This window comes from Amphiura filiformis, chromosome 9 (assembly GCF_039555335.1).
Source record: "Amphiura filiformis chromosome 9, Afil_fr2py, whole genome shotgun sequence".
NCBI lineage: Eukaryota > Metazoa > Echinodermata > Ophiuroidea > Amphilepidida > Amphiuridae > Amphiura > Amphiura filiformis.
This window is the reverse complement of record NC_092636.1, coordinates 26,163,096-26,180,794: the sequence shown is the minus strand read 5'-3', so window position 1 is coordinate 26,180,794 and position 17,699 is coordinate 26,163,096. Positions and strand designations below refer to the sequence as shown.

At 35.5% G+C, this 17,699-nt stretch overlaps 7 non-coding genes across 7 annotated transcripts; all 7 read left to right on the top strand.

Annotated features, from left to right (window-relative positions):
• The first annotated feature begins 7,544 nt into the window (after window positions 1-7,544).
• Window positions 7,545-7,660, top strand: LOC140161406 (U5 spliceosomal RNA). Its single transcript, XR_011860098.1, has one exon. It is a non-coding gene; the product is annotated as a U5 spliceosomal RNA (small nuclear RNA).
• A 1,078-nt stretch (window positions 7,661-8,738) lies between these two features.
• Window positions 8,739-8,858, top strand: LOC140161495 (U5 spliceosomal RNA). The gene has a single exon (XR_011860179.1). It is a non-coding gene; the product is annotated as a U5 spliceosomal RNA (small nuclear RNA).
• A 1,103-nt stretch (window positions 8,859-9,961) lies between these two features.
• Window positions 9,962-10,081, top strand: LOC140161494 (U5 spliceosomal RNA). The gene has a single exon (XR_011860178.1). It is a non-coding gene; the product is annotated as a U5 spliceosomal RNA (small nuclear RNA).
• Window positions 10,082-11,878: 1,797 nt separating this feature from the next.
• On the top strand, window positions 11,879-11,998 carry LOC140161490 (U5 spliceosomal RNA). The gene has a single exon (XR_011860175.1). It is a non-coding gene; the product is annotated as a U5 spliceosomal RNA (small nuclear RNA).
• A 1,097-nt stretch (window positions 11,999-13,095) lies between these two features.
• Window positions 13,096-13,215, top strand: LOC140161404 (U5 spliceosomal RNA). The gene has a single exon (XR_011860096.1). It is a non-coding gene; the product is annotated as a U5 spliceosomal RNA (small nuclear RNA).
• Window positions 13,216-15,009: 1,794 nt separating this feature from the next.
• Window positions 15,010-15,129, top strand: LOC140161403 (U5 spliceosomal RNA). Its single transcript, XR_011860095.1, has one exon. It is a non-coding gene; the product is annotated as a U5 spliceosomal RNA (small nuclear RNA).
• Window positions 15,130-16,921: 1,792 nt separating this feature from the next.
• Window positions 16,922-17,041, top strand: LOC140161488 (U5 spliceosomal RNA). The gene has a single exon (XR_011860173.1). It is a non-coding gene; the product is annotated as a U5 spliceosomal RNA (small nuclear RNA).
• The last annotated feature ends 658 nt before the right edge of the window (window positions 17,042-17,699 follow it).

Here is a 17,699-nt window from a genome sequence, read left to right as displayed (position 1 = left end):
AACCTCTTTTGGCACGAACAATTTTGCCATACGGTATAGTATTGAAGCTAAACTGGGGAAATACGGTACATTAATGTAGAATAAATGCGCGCGAAGCGCGCAAAATTTGGGTTTTTTTAGGTTAATTTCGTCAGAAACCCACACAGGCGTCAACATTGGGGATGATTGTATGGACTACTCCCTAGCAAATATTGGGGGAATTTGGTGAAAATCTGTGAAGTAATCAAGTGTTTTCACTCACAGACCCGGCTCACATAATAACTTTTCACAAAGAAATGCACACAAAATACATACCATACCAGTTCGAAGCTAAAATAAATAATCTTGATGAAATAAGGAGGAAATTCGCGCGAAGCGCGAACAATTTTGCAATAAATAAGCTACATGAGGTTAATTTTTCTTCAGTAACTGTGACAAATTTTTTTTCACCCTTTACATCAAATCTTTTTTTTTCTGGTCCGAGGTGGAGCAGATTTTTTTTTTTTCTCAGATGGCGCGACAAATTTTTTTTCTTCAAAAAACTACCCAGCCCCCCCCCCTTGGTATCTAATGGTGCGTCCCTAAGAAAACTTTTAATGCTAATTTATTGCACATTCTAGGGAAGCGGGGTTACCTTTTTTAAATAGCCGAGTGAGAGGGTTTTCAATGAAATATTTTTTTGTGTCAAAATTGAAGCATCATATGTATAAAAGAATATATGAATATTTACTGCACATCATACCCAATTGTGGCACATTTGATGTCGTTTAAGGGATCCAAAATGAGCGTTTATTGCGTTTCGACAGTATTTTTTGTGGCACATGAGAGCACCTCAGACCTATCGAATTGTATTCTGAATACGAAGCATGTCTTTCTGATATCAAATAATTTTCATTTTTTGAAAATCACAATATAATACTAATTTTATGACAAATTATAAAAATTTGATATTTTTCAAATTTTTGATATATAACAGTCCTCGAAGTAAATTATATAAATCTAATGACATATTCTTAAAATGTATGTAGCAGGGAGGAAAAGCCGACGGTCAATTGAAAATTTTGACCTTTCATATTGAAGATATGGATTTTTTTCCCAAAAAGACCTAATTTTTTTTGGGTGTTTTGGGAAAAAAAATCCATATCTTCAATACGAAAGGTCAAAATTTTCAATTGATCGTCGGCTTTTCATCCCACCTACATACACTTTTTAAGTATAAATCATCAGATTTATAAAGTTTACTTCAAGTACTGTTAAATATCAAAAATATCAATTTTAATGATTTGCCATAAAATGTGTATTAAATTGCGAATTTCAAAAATCAAAATTATTTGATATCAGAATGACATTCTTCGTATTCAGAATGCAATTCGATATGTCTGATGTGCTCTAATGTCCCACAATAAATACTGTCCAAACGTTCATACCCCAGCCCTTAAGAGGCAGATAATTTTATTTCAATTTTATATAGGCCAAAATATTTTTTTAATTGAGCAAGAATAAGGATAGAAAAAACGTTGAAAATCCGATGTAAAAATTACATTAGACCCCGCCAAAGATGACTGTTTCCTTTTTATGGTAATCTAATCTTTTATTTCCTTAAAAAAATGTGGATTGTAAAAATAAATGATAATTACATCGAACGTGTATACAAGAAAAATAGCTAAAAATGGTAGGCTGACTGGGCTCCATACATCGCAACCGACGCGATGTACAGAGCACGAGGTGGCCGATTTATGTGTATCATAGTACCCTCGTATTAATTGTCTGTATGCGCTTGAGAATTCAACAATATAAATAATGGTAGCTCTATTAGGCCACTAACAGTCAATTTTGAGTTTCCCGTCACATAATTTCTGAAAACAAGTGAGGAAACTTTTTCATTATTCATTATTATTTTTAAGCCTTTCATATGACCAACACACATGTAAAATGTGTTGTTATTTGCCGCTCACTTAGGGAGTGTTCATTAATACTTTGGTAGGGGTGCTGGTCTTCCTCCGCTTTTTCGCTCCAAAGCTTTTTTGACCCCCCCCCCTCAATGGACTGCTAAACTTTTTGACCCCCTCGTTTGACAGACAAAACTTTTGACCCCCCCAATTATCGTATAACAAACATTATACTTAATATAGTGTTGTTTCCAGTGGTGTGGTATCTGGGTCACATGTCATTGAGGGAGGCAAATGTTTTTATTCTCGGTGGGACAATTGCGAATGAAATACAAGCACAAGGAAATTTTCATTACCTAGCTGGGGGGTTTTCAACCCCCCGAGCTAGGTACTGTTTTGCTATCGGATCTTTACCTAGCTGGGGGGTTTACACCCCCCAGCTAGGTACTGTAATGCTATCCGATCTTTCTTCTTTCTTCTTTCTGGCAATAAATTTCAAAATGCTTCTCCTCCTACATGTTACACCCTACAGTTACGTAACTTACACATATGTATCGGCTATATCCAGTGCCCATAGGGTCAAAACAGAATTGGGGTAAATGGTCATTAAGGGGCATTTCCTGTATTTAACCAAATACCTTCAAAATGCTTCTTCTGCCACATATTATGTAGTACAATGATGTCATTTGCATATATGCATCGGCTATACCCGACGCCTAGAACTTGCTTACAGAATTGGGGTCAAAGGTCATTAAAGGGGCAAAATCTTACAATTGCATTATCTGGACATCTGTAAGGGGTATGGGGCTCAAACTCGGTGACAACAAATCTCATGACCAGGGGAACAATTTGCACGGGTCAGGTCAAAGGTCATGCAGAGGTCAAATTTTAGAAATGAATTTCCTGGACATCTGTAAGGGGTATGGGGCTCAGACTTGGTGACAACACACTTAATGATCAGGGGGACATTTTGGAACACTTTGCAGGGGTCAGGTCAAAGGTTATCTGGGGTCAAATCTTATAATTTCATTTTCTGGATATCTGTAAGGGGTATGGGGCCCAAACTCTGTGACAACAAATCTCATGATCAGGGGAACATTTTGCAGGGGTCAGGCAAAGGTCATGCAGAGGTCAAATCTTATAAATGTATTTTTGGACATCTGTAAGGAATACAGGACTCAAACTCGGTGACAACAAACCTCATGACCAGGGGAACATTTTTGGAACATTTTGCAGGGGTCAAATACCTCCACAACACCAACACGCCCCAGCTAGGTTTGTGGTCTATGACCACCATTTGCCACTAGTTACCTAGCCGGGACACCGGCTAGGTCTTGGGATGCTATCGGATCTTTCTTTCTTTCTGGCAACACGTGACATTTTGCGTGACTTGCCACGTTTCGCCCTAGCTCTCTTATGCTTTGACCGATTTTGACCATACTTAGTCACAAACACCACTGACCATGTCCCCACATGTGACATGACATTGAACTCCATTTGACCTTTGACCTGCTCACAATGGCAAAATGCGATTTTACTCTAAAATGCTTCTTCTTCCACAAATAACATGTGATGGTGACATGCTTAGGTCATGTGACTTGACTTTGGTCGGTGTCTATAGGGTGTTCACAGATAAGGGGTCAAAGGTCATTAAGGGGTCATTTCCGGTCTGAAAGCTAAAAATATTCAAAAATCACTGTTTTTACAAATTACATAGCAGAGTGTTGTCATTAGCACACATGCATTGCTATTAGCAAGGGTCTTTGGGGTGTCTACAGTTTCGGGGTCAAAGGTCATTAAGGGGTCGCTTCCGGTCAAAAACCAAAAATCGTCAACTATGTTCATTTTTTATATCTCAAAACGTAACCAGACCAGAGTGACATTAACTTCATATATGCATAAGTGTTACCTGATGTACGCACGGTATTTTTATTTTTTGGTCAAAGGTCATTTAGACGTCATTTCCGGTTTTAAGCTAAATAAGTTCAAGAATTTTTATCTCCATAACTAAGCACAGTAGATTTTTTTAATTTAAACTGTAACAATGCATTTTCTCGGTGTATATATGGATTTTTTTATATTGGGGTCAAAGGTCATTAAGGGGTCAAAACGTCAAATTTGCAAAAAATGTTTAAAATTACGGAAAAGTAGCTGTATCTCAGCCTATGGAAGACGGATAAAGCCCCTACATGCTACAGTGATGCACCATTAATGGTGTGAGATGTCCATAATAGCCGGTCAAAGGTCAAACTTTAAGTTAAGACTGGCATTTCCGGCCCCGGCTAGGTCCAGATCTGTAACCAGATCTAGTTCTTCTTTCCTTCTTCTTCTTCTTTCTGGCAATAAATTTCAAAATGCTTCTCCTCCTGCATGTTACACCCTACAATTACGTAACTTGCACATATGTATCGGCTATATCCAGCGCCCATAAGGTCTAAACAGAATTAGGGTAAATGGTCATTAAGGGGGCATTTCCTGTATTTAACCAAATACCTTCAAAATGCTTCTTCTGCCACATATTATATAGTACAATGATGTCATTTGCATATATGCATCGGCTATACCCCACGCCTAGAACTTGCATACAGAATTGGGGTCAAAGGTCATTAAAGGGGCAAAATCTTACAATTGCATTATCTGGACATCTGTAAGGGGTATGGGGCTCAAACTCGGTGACAACAAATCTCATGACCGGGGAACAATTTGCACGGGTCAGGTCAAAGGTCATGCAGAGGTCAAATTTTAGAAATGAATTTCCTGGACATCTGTAAGGGGTACGGGGCTCAGACTTGGTGATAACAACCTTAATGATCAGGGGGACATTTTGGAACACTTTGCAGGAGTCAGGTCAAATGTTATCTGGGGTCAAATTTTATAATTTAATTTTCTGGATATCTGTAAGGGTTATGGGGCCCAGGGGAACATTTTGCAGGGGTCAGGTCAAAGGTCATCTTGGGTCAAATCTTAAATTGCATTTTCTGGACATCTGTAAGGAGTACAGGACTCAAACTCAGTGACAACAAACCTCATGACCAGGAAAAAAAATTTCGAACATTTTGCAGGGGTCAGATACCTCCACAACACCAATACGCCCAGCTAGGTTTGTGGTCTATGACCACCATTTGTCACTAGTTTTATACTTAATTTAGATTTGTCCCAAATCAGGGTGTTTATCTGATTGTACAGGGATAAATGAAATAGAGGATTTATTTGGATGTTTATAGGCACATCAGCATAATTTCGATCTGTGGCTATTATGATAGTACAAAATAATGCGCGCGAACCGCGCAAAAATTTTGGCCATATTGAAGTTTGAATGGTCAAATATTGTTAAAATTGGAACTAATTTAAGCAAAAAGCTAAAATGGTCAAATATGAGATTAATTTGGTCACGCAAATGTAGACACTACACACAGGTATCAGTTTTGGCCCCAAAGACCGTGGCACCTGGGCCTGTGCCCACTCCGCCCTATGGTAAATCTACCCATGGCCCCTATGTGTACAAAATAATTTTGCAATGAGAAATTGTAAACTGGTGGAAGTGTGCAGTTTACGTGCAAAGAAATTCAATGTATTTACAAGCCGACGACGAATGTCGGCTTGTTCTGTCTCTTCTCAATTCTTTCTTTCTTCTTTCTTCTTCTGGCAACCGCAATCAACTGCATGTAGCTCCGCAAGGGATTGACAGATTTCAACCAAAGTTGACCCAAATGACCATTGGGCTAGGCCAAACCTTCCATTTGACTTTGACCTCGCTGTGACCTTTGACCTAGCTATAATGGTCAAAAATGTGATTTCACAAAAAATGCTACTCCTTCCACAAATTTCATGCGATGAGAACATGGTTATATCATGTGACTCGACTTTAGTCGGTGTCTATAGGGTGTGCTCAGATAAGGGGTCAAAGGTCATTAAGGGGTCATTTCCGGTCAAAGTCTAAAAATATTCAAAAAATCACTGTCTTTACAAATTACATAGCAGAGAGTCGCCATTAGCACACATGCATTGCTACTAGCCAGGGTCTTTAGGATGCCTACAGTTTTGGGGTCAAATGTCATTAAGGGTTACTTCCGGTCAAAAACCAAAATTATCAAAATGTTCAAAAAAATTTTGTCTCAAAATGTAGACAGACCAGAGTAATATAACCATCATACATGAATCAGTGTTACCTGATGTATGTATGGTATTTTTATTTTGGGGGTCAAAGGTCATTAAGGGGTCACTTCCTGTTTTTAGCTAAATAACTTCAAGAATTTTTATCTCAAGAACTAAACATGTTAGAATTTTTTAATTAAAATTAGAACAATGCATTTTGTCGGTGTATATAAGGTTTTTTTTCATTGAGGTCAAATGTCATTAAGGGGTCAAAAGGTCAATCAAAAATTTTCAAAAATCAAAATCCATGTATAAGTTCCGATTAAGCTGAAATTCACCAGGAATATTTCTTATGACATCCTAAGCACAATGCAAGAGCAGTTGACCCCATCCGTAACCCAGGGGTCAAGTTATAGGGTCAAATTGCGGCTTGTATTCAGCGTCTGTTGACTCTAGTTGCAATCTTTCTTGAATTACATGTAGTTGTATTTTAATCAGATTGGTACATAATCATGTTTGTAGCCTACTTTGAAGAGATATAAAATTCTATGATAAAAAAAAAGTGCCAGTATTTCTTAGACCAACCCAGATGTTGCTGATCATCTTTAATGTTATATTAATTAATATATAAGTACACTAAGTGTCATCATTTTATCAAACAAAAGCACTGAAAACCAAAACTTGCCCATGTTAAAAGTGATATCGAGGGTCTCAATGCGCGAAAATTTTGTGTTTTAAAGCATAAAACTTTTTGGCCCCCTTTCCTACCACCTAAAACTTTTGGTCCCCCCTCTTTTAAGGTCCAAAACTGTTTTGGCCCCCCCCCTTTTTTCCAGCCCCCCCCCCCCCCCACCACCAAAGTATTTCTGAACACTCCCTTACTTAAGATGGATGTTTAGCCCAAATGAGATTCAAAAGTATATTAAAACTAAATTAAGATTTAATTTAAATCTGGTCAACCAGACATACCTATTTTGACGGACGAACCGACGTTGCGACTGAAACCTTCAGTCTTCAGCTGGGTTGTGATGCAAATGACCATGGAATAATTGGTAGGAAACGGCACTATCTCATTTTTTCTCCGTTTTTTTGTTCCTAAACTTGAAGTCCGGGAAGTTGAGGACACTTCTGAAATAACAGTGGGAGTTTTCTAAAAGACATTGTCACTAAGGGGGAGATTGATATAGACATAGGGACATTTTTATTAATTCATCGACTCATCACAAAGTTAAGAAAAGTGAAAAATATTCCCTTTTTGGTAGGCCTACTATGGTACTAAAAATCATTTTCTTGGCTTTAAGAACCTGTTTTTCTGTTCTATTTAGAAACTTTTGAGTGTTCTTTCTTGTGGTTCCTTAAAGGTTATTCAAACTTAACGTTCTACAAAGAACCATTTTCTTGGATAAAGAACCTTTTGGTGCTTCAAAGAACCACAATGGAAACCCAATGGGGTTTGGTTGACATCCCGGACATTAATCCAAGTGATGTCATGATTCGATCGATAACCGCATGATTTGACGCTAAACACCATGGAATTCATATTCTGTATTTAGAATGGGTCTCGAAGTAACGCAGCATTCATTATTCTGGTTTCTCTGCAATACACGCATAAATCTTTCGCCTTTTACTAAAGATTTCCGTGCAGAGGAACAAGTAGATGAGTCTATAATTATTTTTCAATGCTTAAAGATAGAATGTCACCACTCTCCTTATGTGAAAAACATCGTTCTGCACGTTCCTAAACTTGAAGACACTTCTGAAATAACAGTGGAGTTTTCTAAAAGACATTGTTTTTTAAGGGGGAGATTGAAATAGACATAGGGACTTTAAATTAATTCATCGACTCATCACAAAGTTAAGTGAAAAATAGTCCCTTTTTGGTACTATGGTATTAAAAATCATTTTCTTGGCTAAAGAACCTTATTTCTATTCTATTTAGAGCCTTCTGTGGGTTCTTCCTTAATGGTTCCTTAAAGCTTCTTCAAGCTTAAAGTTAAAAAACCCATTTTGTGTATAAAGAACTTTTTCTGGTGCTAAAAAGAACCACAATGGAACCCAATGGAAAACCAATGGGGTTTGGCCGACATAGCACATTTCAGTTTCTGTAGGTATCTTATGCCAAAAACAACTTCTATGGTGGTGTGCGAGGGGATTTAAGCAGATATCTTTTGTTTATTAAAACCCTGATGAGAGATATTTATTGGCTATACATTCTAGAAATAAGTCAAGATAGAATATTATTTTTGTGTTATAAATTTCAGTACACTCTCCAAAGAAAGATGCAACTTAGAACCTTTTTTGTCCCGTATCCAGCAACATAAGCAACGATAAGGTTCTATAAAGTACCTTAAAAGGTTCTATAACGAAGTTTAAAGATTTCAATAGACATAGGGACTTTTTAATTAATTAATTGAGGGACTCATCACAAAGTTAAGAAATATAAAAAATAGTCCCTTTTTTTTTTTTTTGTATTAAAAATCATTTTCTTGACTAAAGAACCTGTTTTTCTGTTCTATTTAGAAACTTTTGAGTGTTCTTTCTTGTGGTTCCTTAAAGGTTATTCACGCTTAAAGTTCTACAAAGAACCATTTTCTTGGATAAAGAACTTTTTGGTGCTTCAAAGAACCACAATGGAAACCCAATCGGTTTGGTTGACATCCTGGACATTAATCCAAGTGATGTCATGATTCGATCGATAACCGCATGATTTGACGCTTAACACCATGGAATTCATATTCTGTATTTAGAATGGGTCTCGAAGTAACGCAGCATTCACTACTCTGGTTTCTCTGCAATACACGCATAAATCTTTCGCCTTTTACTAAAGATTTCCGTGCAGAGGAACAAGTAGATGAGTCTATAATTATTTTTCAATGCTCTGCTTCTAGCAGAGCTGGCAAACAAACCAAAGATAGAATGTCACCACCCTCATTATGTGAAAAACATTGTTCTGCACGTTCCTAAACTTGAAGACACTTCTGAAATAACAGTGGAGTTTTCTAAAAGACATTGTTTTTTAAGGGGGAGATTGAAATAGACATAGGGACTTTAAATTAATTCATCGACTCATCACAAAGTTAAGTGAAAAATAGTCCCTTTTGGTACTATGGTATTAAAAATCATTTTCTTGGCTAAAGAACCTTATTTCTATTCTATTTAGAGCCTTCTGTGGGTTCTTCCTTAATGGTTCCTTAAAGCTTCTTCAAGCTTAAAGTTAAAAAAAACCCATTTTGTGTATAAAGAACTTTTTCTGGTGCTAAAAAGAACCACAATGGAACCCAATGGAAAACCAATGGGGTTTGGCCGACATAGCACATTTCAGTTTCTGTAGGTATCTTATGCCAAAAACAACTTCTATGGTGGTGTGCGAGGGATTTAAGCAGATATCTTTTGTTTATTAAAACCCTGATGAGAGATATTTATTGGCTATACATTCTAGAAATAAGTCAAGATAGAATATTATTTTTGTGTTATAAATTTCAGTACACTCTCCAAAGAAAGATGCAACTTAGAACCTTTTTGTCCCGTATCCAGCAACATAAGCAACGATAAGGTTCTATAAAGTACCTTAAAAGGTTCTATAACGAAGTTTAAAGATTTCAATAGACATAGGGACTTTTTAATTAATTAATTGAGGGACTCATCACAAAGTTAAGAAATATAAAAAATAGTCCCTTTTTGGTACTATGGTACTAAAAATCATTTTCTTGACTAAAGAACCTGTTTTTCTGTTCTATTTAGAAACTTTTGAGTGTTCTTTCTTGTGGTTCCTTAAAGGTTATTCACGCTTAAAGTTCTACAAAGAACCATTTTCTTGGATAAAGAACTTTTTTGGTGCTTCAAAGAACCACAATGGAAACCCAATCGGGTTTGGTTGACATCCTGGACATTAATCCAAGTGATGTCATGATTCGATCGATAACCGCATGATTTGACGCTTAACACCATGGAATTCATATTCTGTATTTAGAATGGGTCTCGAAGTAACGCAGCATTCACTACTCTGGTTTCTCTGCAATACACGCATAAATCTTTCGCCTTTTACTAAAGATTTCCGTGCAGAGGAACAAGTAGATGAGTCTATAATTATTTTTCAATGCTCTGCTTCTAGCAGAGCTGGCAAACAAACCAAAGATAGAATGTCACCACCCTCATTATGTGAAAAACATTGTTCTGCACGTTCTTAAACTTGAAGACACTTCTGAAATAACAGTGGAATTTTCTAAAAGACATTGTTTTTTAAGGGGGAGATTGAAATAGACATAGGGACTTTAAATTAATTCATCGACTCATCACAAAGTTAAGTGAAAAATAGTCCCTTTTGGTACTATGGTATTAAAAATCATTTTCTTGGCTAAAGAACCTTATTTCTATTCTATTTAGAACCTTCTGTGGGTTCTTCCTTAATGGTTCCTTAAAGCTTCTTCAAGCTTAAAGTTAAAAAAACATTTTGTGTATAAAGAACTTTTTCTGGTGCTAAAAGAACCACAATGGAACCCAATGGAAAACCAATGGGGTTTGGCCGACATAGCACATTTCAGTTTCTGCAGGTATCTTATGCCAAAAACAACTTCTATGGTGGTGTGCGAGGGGATTTAAGTAGATATCTTTTGTTTATTAAAACCCTGATGAGAGATATTTATTGGCTATACATTCTAGAAATAAGTCAAGATAGAATATTATTTTTGTGTTATAAATTTCAGTACACTCTCCAAAGAAAGATGCAACTTAGAACCTTTTACTAAAGATTTCCGTGCAGAGGAACAAATAGATGAGTCTATAATTATTTTTCAATGCTCTGCTTCCAGCAGAGCTGACAAACAAACCAAAGGTAGAATGTCACCACCCTCATTATGTGAAAAACATTGTTCTGCACGTTCTTAAACTTGAAGACACTTCTGAAAATAACAGTGGAGTTTTCTAAAAGACATTGTTTTTAAGGGGAGATTGAAATAGACATAGGGACTTTAAATTAATTCATCGACTCATCACAAAGTTAAGTGAAAAATAGTCCCTTTTTGGTACTATGGTATTAAAAATCATTTTCTTGGCTAAAGAACCTTATTTCTATTCTATTTAGAACCTTCTGTGGGTTCTTCCTTAATGGTTCCTTAAAGCTTCTTCAAGCTTAAAGTTAAAAAAAACATTTTGTGTATAAAGAACTTTTTCTGGTGCTAAAAGAACCACAATGGAACCCAATGGAAAACCAATGGGGTTTGGCCGACATAGCACATTTCAGTTTCTGCAGGTATCTTATGCCAAAAACAACTTCTATGGTGGTGTGCGAGGGGATTTAAGTAGATATCTTTTGTTTATTAAAACCCTGATGAGAGATATTTATTGGCTATACATTCTAGAAATAAGTCAAGATAGAATATTATTTTTGTGTTATAAATTTCAGTACACTCTCCAAAGAAAGATGCAACTTAGAACCTTTTTTGTCCCGTATCCAGCAACATAAGCAACGATAAGGTTCTATAAAGTACCTTAAAAGGTTCTATAACGAAGTTTAAAGATTTCAATAGAAATAGGGACTTTTTAATTAATTAATTGAGGGACTCATCACAAAGTTAAGAAATATAAAAAATAGTCCCTTTTTGGTACTATGGTACTAAAAATCATTTTCTTGACTAAAGAACCTGTTTTTCTGTTCTATTTAGAAACTTTTGAGTGTTCTTTCTTGTGGTTCCTTAAAGGTTATTCACGCTTAAAGTTCTACAAAGAACCATTTTCTTGGATAAAGAACTTTTTGGTGCTTCAAAGAACCACAATGGAAACCCAATTGGGTTTGGTTGACATCCCGGACATTAATCCAAGTGATGTCATGATTCGATCGATAACCGCATGATTTGACGCTTAACACCATGGAATTCATATTCTATATTTAGAATGGGTCTCGAGTAACGCAGCATTCATTACTCTGGTTTCTCTGCAATACACGCATAAATCTTTCGCCTTTTACTAAAGATTTCCGTGCAGAGGAACAAATAGATGAGTCTATAATTATTTTTCAATGCTCTGCTTCCAGCAGAGCTGACAAACAAACCAAAGGTAGAATGTCACCACCCTCCTTTATGTGAAATACATCGTTCTGCACGTTCCTAAACTTGAAGACACTTCTGAAATAACAGTGGAGTTTTCTAAGACATTGTTATTTAAGGGGGAGATTGAAATAGACATAGGGACTTTAAATTAATTCATCGACTCATCACAAAGTTAAGTGAAAAATAATCCCTTTTTGGTACTATGGTATTAAAAATCATTTTCTTGGCTAAAGAACCTTATTTCTATTCTATTTAGAACCTTCTGTGGGTTCTTCCTTAATGGTTCCTTAAAGCTTCTTCAAGCTTAAAGTTAAAAAAACATTTTGTGTATAAAGAACTTTTTCTGGTGCTAAAAAGAACCACAATGGAACCCAATGGAAAACCAATGGGGTTTGGCCGACATAGCACATTTCAGTTTCTGCAGGTATCTTATGCCAAAAACAACTTCTATGGTGGTGTGCGAGGGGATTTAAGTAGATATCTTTTGTTTATTAAAACCCTGATGAGAGATATTTATTGGCTATACATTCTAGAAATAAGTCAAGATAGAATATTATTTTTGTGTTATAAATTTCAGTACACTCTCCAAAGAAAGATGCAACTTAGAACCTTTTTTGTCCCGTATCCAGCAACATAAGCAACGATAAGGTTCTATAAAGTACCTTAAAAGGTTCTATAACGAAGTTTAAAGATTTCAATAGAAATAGGGACTTTTAATTAATTAATTGAGGGACTCATCACAAAGTTAAGAAATATAAAAATAGTCCCTTTTGGTACTATGGTATTAAAAATCATTTTCTTGACTAAAGAACCTGTTTTTCTGTTCTATTTAGAAACTTTTGAGTGTTCTTTCTTGTGGTTCCTTAAAGGTTATTCACGCTTAAAGTTCTACAAAGAACCATTTTCTTGGATAAAGAACTTTTTTTTTTTTTTTAGAACCACAATGGAAACCCAATCGGGTTTGGTTGACATCCCGGACATTAATCCAAGTGATGTCATGATTCGATCGATAACCGCATGATTTGACGCTTAACACCATGGAATTCATATTCTGTATTTAGAATGGGTCTCAAGTAACGCAGCATTCATTACTCTGGTTTCTCTGCAATACACGCATAAATCTTTCGCCTTTTACTAAAGATTTCCGTGCAGAGGAACAAATAGATGAGTCTATAATTATTTTTCAATGCGCTGCTTCCAGCAGAGCTGACAAACAAACCAAAGATAGAATGTCACCACCCTCATTATGTGAAAAACATTGTTCTGCACGTTCTTAAACTTGAAGACACTTCTGAAATAACAGTGGAATTTTCTAAAAGACATTGTTTTTTAAGGGGGAGATTGAAATAGACATAGGGACTTTAAATTAATTCATCGACTCATCACAAAGTTAAGTGAAAAATAGTCCCTTTTTGGTACTATGGTATTAAAAATCATTTTCTTGGCTAAAGAACCTTATTTCTATTCTATTTAGAACCTTCTGTGGGTTCTTCCTTAATGGTTCCTTAAAGCTTCTTCAAGCTTAAAGTTAAAAAACATTTTGTGTATAAAGAACTTTTCTGGTGCTAAAAAGAACCACAATGGAACCCAATGGAAAACCAATGGGGTTTGGCCGACATAGCACATTTCAGTTTCTGCAGGTATCTTATGCCAAAAACAACTTCTATGGTGGTGTGCGAGGGATTTAAGTAGATATCTTTTGTTTATTAAAACCCTGATGAGAGATATTTATTGGCTATACATTCTAGAAATAAGTCAAGATAGAATATTATTTTTGTGTTATAAATTTCAGTACACTCTCCAAAGAAAGATGCAACTTAGAACCTTTTACTAAAGATTTCCGTGCAGAGGAACAAATAGATGAGTCTATAATTATTTTTCAATGCTCTGCTTCCAGCAGAGCTGACAAACAAACCAAAGGTAGAATGTCACCACCCTCATTATGTGAAAAACATTGTTCTGCACGTTCTTAAACTTGAAGACACTTCTGAAATAACAGTGGAGTTTTCTAAAAGACATTGTTTTTTAAGGGGGAGATTGAAATAGACATAGGGACTTTAAATTAATTCATCGACTCATCACAAAGTTAAGTGAAAAATAGTCCCTTTTTGGTACTATGGTATTAAAAATCATTTTCTTGGCTAAAGAACCTTATTTCTATTCTATTTAGAACCTTCTGTGGGTTCTTCCTTAATGGTTCCTTAAAGCTTCTTCAAGCTTAAAGTTAAAAAAACATTTTGTGTATAAAGAACTTTTTCTGGTGCTAAAAGAACCACAATGGAACCCAATGGAAAACCAATGGGGTTTGGCCGACATAGCACATTTCAGTTTCTGCAGGTATCTTATGCCAAAAACAACTTCTATGGTGGTGTAGGAGGGGATTTAAGTAGATATCTTTTGTTTATTAAAACCCTGATGAGAGATATTTATTGGCTATACATTCTAGAAATAAGTCAAGATAGAATATTATTTTTGTGTTATAAATTTCAGTACACTCTCCAAAGAAAGATGCAACTTAGAACCTTTTTTGTCCCGTATCCAGCAACATAAGCAACGATAAGGTTCTATAAAGTACCTTAAAAGGTTCTATAACGAAGTTTAAAGATTTCAATAGAAATAGGGACTTTTTAATTAATTAATTGAGGGACTCATCACAAAGTTAAGAAATATAAAAATAGTCCCTTTTGGTACTATGGTATTAAAAATCATTTTCTTGACTAAAGAACCTGTTTTTCTGTTCTATTTAGAAACTTTTGAGTGTTCTTTCTTGTGGTTCCTTAAAGGTTATTCACGCTTAAAGTTCTACAAAGAACCATTTTCTTGGATAAAGAACTTTTGGTGCTTCAAAGAACCACAATGGAAACCCAATAGGGATTGGTTGACATCCCGGACATTAATCCAAGTGATGTCATGATTCGATCGATAACCGCATGATTTGACGCTTAACACCATGGAATTCATATTCTGTATTTAGAATGGGTCTCGAAGTAACGCAGCATTCATTACTCTGGTTTCTCTGCAATACACGCATAAATCTTTCGCCTTTTACTAAAGATTTCCGTGCAGAGGAACAAATAGATGAGTCTATAATTATTTTTCAATGCGCTGCTTCCAGCAGAGCTGACAAACAAACCAAAGATAGAATGTCACCACCCTCATTATGTGAAAAACATTGTTCTGCACGTTCTTAAACTTGAAGACACTTCTGAAATAACAGTGGAATTTTCTAAAAGACATTGTTTTTAAGGGGAGATTGAAATAGACATAGGGACTTTAAATTAATTCATCGACTCATCACAAAGTTAAGTGAAAAATAGTCCCTTTTTTTTTTTATGGTATTAAAAATCATTTTCTTGGCTAAAGAACCTTATTTCTATTCTATTTAGAACCTTCTGTGGGTTCTGCCTTAATGGTTCCTTAAAGCTTCTTCAAGCTTAAAGTTAAAAAACATTTTGTGTATAAAGAACTTTTTCTGGTGCTAAAAGAACCACAATGGAACCCAATGGAAAACCAATGGGGTTTGGCCGACATAGCACATTTCAGTTTCTGCAGGTATCTTATGCCAAAAACAACTTCTATGGTGGTGTGCGAGGGGATTTAAGTAGATATCTTTTGTTTATTAAAACCCTGATGAGAGATATTTATTGGCTATACATTCTAGAAATAAGTCAAGATAGAATATTATTTTTGTGTTATAAATTTCAGTACACTCTCCAAAGAAAGATGCAACTTAGAACCTTTTACTAAAGATTTCCGTGCAGAGGAACAAATAGATGAGTCTATAATTATTTTTCAATGCTCTGCTTCCAGCAGAGCTGACAAACAAACCAAAGGTAGAATGTCACCACCCTCATTATGTGAAAAACATTGTTCCACGTTCTTAAACTTGAAGACACTTCTGAAATAACAGTGGAGTTTTCTAAAAGACATTGTTTTTTAAGGGGAGATTGAAATAGACATAGGGACTTTAAATTAATTCATCGACTCATCACAAAGTTAAGTGAAAAATAGTCCCTTTTGGTACTATGGTATTAAAAATCATTTTCTTGGCTAAAGAACCTTATTTCTATTCTATTTAGAACCTTCTGTGGGTTCTTCCTTAATGGTTCCTTAAAGCTTCTTCAAGCATAAAAAAAAAAAAAAACATTTTGTGTATAAAGAACTTTTTCTGGTGCTAAAAGAACCACAATGGAACCCAATGGAAAACCAATGGGGTTTGGCCGACATAGCACATTTCAGTTTCTGCAGGTATCTTATGCCAAAAACAACTTCTATGGTGGTGTGCGAGGGGATTTAAGTAGATATCTTTTGTTTATTAAAACCCTGATGAGAGATATTTATTGGCTATACATTCTAGAAATAAGTCAAGATAGAATATTATTTTTGTGTTATAAATTTCAGTACACTCTCCAAAGAAAGATGCAACTTAGAACCTTTTTTGTCCCGTATCCAGCAACATAAGCAACGATAAGGTTCTATAAAGTACCTTAAAAGGTTCTATAACGAAGTTTAAAGATTTCAATAGAAATAGGGACTTTTTAATTAATTAATTGAGGGACTCATCACAAAGTTAAGACATATAAAAAATAGTCCCTTTTTGGTACTATGGTACTAAAAATCATTTTCTTGACTAAAGAACCTGTTTTTCTGTTCTATTTAGAAACTTTTGAGTGTTCTTTCTTGTGGTTCCTTAAAGGTTATTCACGCTTAAAGTTCTACAAAGAACCATTTTCTTGGATAAAGAACTTTTTGGTGCTTCAAAGAACCACAATGGAAACCCAATCGGGTTTGGTTGACATCCCGACATTAATCCAAGTGATGTCATGATTCGATCGATAACCGCATGATTTGACGCTTAACACCATGGAATTCATATTCTATATTTAGAATGGGTCTCAAGTAACGCAGCATTCATTACTCTGGTTTCTCTGCAATACACGCATAAATCTTTCGCCTTTTACTAAAGATTTCCGTGCAGAGGAACAAATAGATGAGTCTATAATTATTTTTCAATGCTCTGCTTCCAGCAGAGCTGACAAACAAACCAAAGGTAGAATGTCACCACCCTCCTTATGTGAAATACATCGTTCTGCACGTTCCTAAACTTGAAGACACTTCTGAAATAACAGTGGAGTTTTCTAAGACATTGTTATTTAAGGGGAGATTGAAATAGACATAGGGACTTTAAATTAATTCATCGACTCATCACAAAGTTAAGTGAAAAATAATCCCTTTTTGGTACTATGGTATTAAAAATCATTTTCTTGGCTAAAGAACCTTATTTCTATTCTATTTAGAACCTTCTGTGGGTTCTTCCTTAATGGTTCCTTAAAGCTTCTTCAAGCTTAAAGTTAAAAAAACATTTTGTGTATAAAGAACTTTTTCTGGTGCTAAAAAGAACCACAATGGAACCCAATGGAAAACCAATGGGGTTTGGCCGACATAGCACATTTCAGTTTCTGCAGGTATCTTATGCCAAAAACAACTTCTATGGTGGTGTGCGATGGGATTTAAGTAGATATCTTTTGTTTATTAAAACCCTGATGAGAGATATTTATTGGCTATACATTCTAGAAATAAGTCAAGATAGAATATTATTTTTGTGTTATAAATTTCAGTACACTCTCCAAAGAAAGATGCAACTTAGAACCTTTTTTGTCCCGTATCCAGCAACATAAGCAACGATAAGGTT